The sequence below is a fragment of the Ornithodoros turicata genome, unplaced genomic scaffold (assembly GCF_037126465.1).
Source record: "Ornithodoros turicata isolate Travis unplaced genomic scaffold, ASM3712646v1 Chromosome13, whole genome shotgun sequence".
Classification (NCBI taxonomy): Eukaryota; Metazoa; Arthropoda; class Arachnida; order Ixodida; family Argasidae; genus Ornithodoros; species Ornithodoros turicata.
The window spans coordinates 1,842,718-1,845,940 of record NW_026999307.1 but is presented as its reverse complement, the minus strand read 5'-3'; positions in this window follow the sequence as shown (position 1 = coordinate 1,845,940).

Genomic DNA, 3,223 nt, shown 5'->3' with positions numbered 1-3,223 from the left:
GTTGGTGTTCCTCAAGGCGAAGTATTTGTAGCACGAAGCACACTTCGCCGTTCAGAGATATGAGCAGTTTATCGAGACTTGGGTCGCGGACATTCTCTGAAATATGAAATACAACAGTGAGCATCGTCACATTACATTGTCTAGCGACATGAAAGAACCCATAGAAAGTCAACGAGTAGCAATTTCGCTCACAAAATAAACTACAACACGGAAAAAATGGCTAGGACAATGAAAAAATGGCTAGGAAGCAAGCGAGTTGGTGAAGATGATGCATAATGTAAAACCCCGAGACTAGAGGACACGAAGGACAGACACCCCCAACACGAAGTCACAAATATTTCTCTTCCCTCTGTTTGTGCATATATTTCTCGTATGTGAAGTAAAATTTTCAGCTGTGTTTGAGACTTCGTGTTGTGTCTGTCCCTTCGTGTTCCCTGGTCTCGGGGTTTTATATTATGCATTATACAAGACGCATTTCAAAACACTGGGCAAAACAGCTTCGGCCACGCCGTGATTTCAAGCGGACACACAACGCCTGTTCTTCTTTACTAACTGAGAGGATCTTCTGCAACAGGTGTTGGTCAGGAGGGGCACCTACACCTCCATTTCTTTTGTGGTGACGATGGACGATAGTCACGTTCAGAACACATGGGGGCGACCTGTCAGGTAGTCTTATAAAACTTCCACTTAGGAGCATCCGAATCGAAGAAAAGGCTACCAACGTGACAGGGGTAGTGAGCCTACCACTTCAAATTCAAAATTAACAAATGGAGCACATAACCTAAGCGAGAAATGACTGATTATCTCTTTGCAGTAAACAACTAGAACTTAGCAACATCACTGAACAATCAAGGACCATGTAATGTCACAGCGGATATGGGAACACGTATGACAAAATGATAAAATTGATCTGCGAAAACAACACAGTAGCGTTCCGAGCGCATTCCAGGGACAAAAGAAGCATACCCTATTCGTTCAACACACGTATGTTACAGATGGCCAGTATTTGTCACCGCAGCCTTCACCTCACCCGTAGCAGTTCACAGTTGTAACACACACAGTATTCTATCTCAGGAGAATCAAGAAGGAAAATAGAAAATATTCAAACCAAACTGACATCACACCAGGAACACTACGCGTTCCGCCATCTTGGCCGGTGCTGTCGATGTCACTCTGTTTCAGTCACTCATTAGGAAAAGCGTAGCGTTCGCTGCGAAAACCGAAACTAACTGGCGTAGAGATCTCGGCCTGAGAACCTCCTCACTGTTCAGCTAGATGACTGACGCTGGACGTATCGGACGTTATACATATCGGATATATCCTGTTTATGAGCTGAATTACTTGCCAAATGAATCAGAATGGCACAACTTGAGACAAAAACTTACGGAAGCCCACAGTGGTGTACTTCATCATCTGAGTTAATTGCTAACAGGAAGACAGCGAATCAGAAAGGGGGGACTGGTTAACCATGTAGCACATGGTGGGATAACAGACGTCTAACCCTGGGATAAGTTGATACTTTAGACCAGCTCCCGTGGCGTAGTGGTTAGGACAATCGCTTTCCACGCCGCGTCTGGGAGGTGAAACGGGTTCGAATCCTGTCACCGGTTCTGCTGTCTGAGGTTTTCCCTGGGTTTTCCGAAGACTTTCCAGACGAATGTCGGCACAGTTCCCCTTGAAGTCGGCCCAGGGCACATACTAACCCCTCCCGGGGAACACATGGTAGTCTCCTAGACATCCAGACCTGTTCTAACCCTAGACTTTAGGGATAGTGCCCATGCTAGACGTTGACTAGACGTCTAAAAGTCTTACCATTATTTAGATGTCTAAAATTGGTGATTTACAAGACATCTGGTAGACATTTAGTAATTGACGTCTAATTGTAGACGTCTTGTAGCTGGCCTTGTATATACCACATATTAGAAATCATCATGATTTTGTCTTATTAGGTTTTTAAGAGGTGTGAACACATTCACACATCAAATAGAGTCACTAAATTATAAGAGGTGGTTCTAAGCTTAGCCTTCAGACTTACACATCTGAAGTTCATTTGTTACAAAACATATGCAGGAAACTGAATTACTTGATGGCAGAGTTAACATAAATGTGTTGTTCATGTTGTCCGTGAACCGGCCTTGGTGGCTGAGTCTGTAGAGTGTTCGCCTTCTGATCCCTAGATCGCCGGTTCGAGCCCGACCAAAAACACCAGCAACTTAGTGCCAGGATACAAGTTGCTTAGACATGCCATCTTCCGCAAGGGACATTAAATACGGTGTGTTGTGCGGTGAGCTTTCATTGCACATTTAAGGACACTCAGGTGGGCAATCCACAGACCGACTGCTTTGGCGTCGCTCATGATCTCAGTTGTCTCGCAATGTAAACCTCAATTATTCTTAAGTCTTCCATTCTTCCATGCTGGTATTTGCCCACAAGAGTCACCACAAGAAATCTGAAAAATGTAGCCAAATGCAGAAAGAGAACTGGAATTAGGAGGGTCATCCAAGAATAAGTTTCCCGATATTTGTCATTCAAAGGAAACACCACTAGCACAAACTGAATGGTGTAGTTGTTGGGTGTGACATCCCGGCACTGCAGACGTTGGTCAATGGAGTGCCGTTCACCTGTGTGTCAGGCATTCAAGCATGGATGAAATATTTCCGAGTACGTCTGACTATCCTACTAAGTAAGAGCTATTTTACTTTTCGTTAAAGAAAGAAGAGTGCTTTAGAGAATATCCACTGACAGTTAAGACCTGTTTATAAAAACACTTTACAGGCATTGAAATGGTGTGTCCTCTATACAGGGTCGTGACAATCTGCACAATGAACAGTACAGTGGGAGATCAGTTATAACACCACGAAACAACGTTTCTTTTCTGAAATTCCGAGAGTTGTTAACGGAAACTGGCCGGTCATTGGTACTGCACTCTGATACTCATGGGAACAAATTTCCTTCAGCATGGTCAACGAAAGTTATGTGAGATGGGGGCCACATTTGCTCGGCAACGTTCGTAAAGGGCAACGAATGAACGCAGCTTGCATTTTCCTTCAGTGGTATCAAGACGGTGAAAACGAATTTCTTGGAACCATTATTATTAATGAAACGTGGGTGCATTATGCAAGTGCTGAGACAAAATACCATAGGAAGTCATGGTGGGAGCCCGGTAAATGTATTCTGAAGGAGGTCAATTTCGCGTTTTCGTCTGGAAAGGCTATGCCGACAG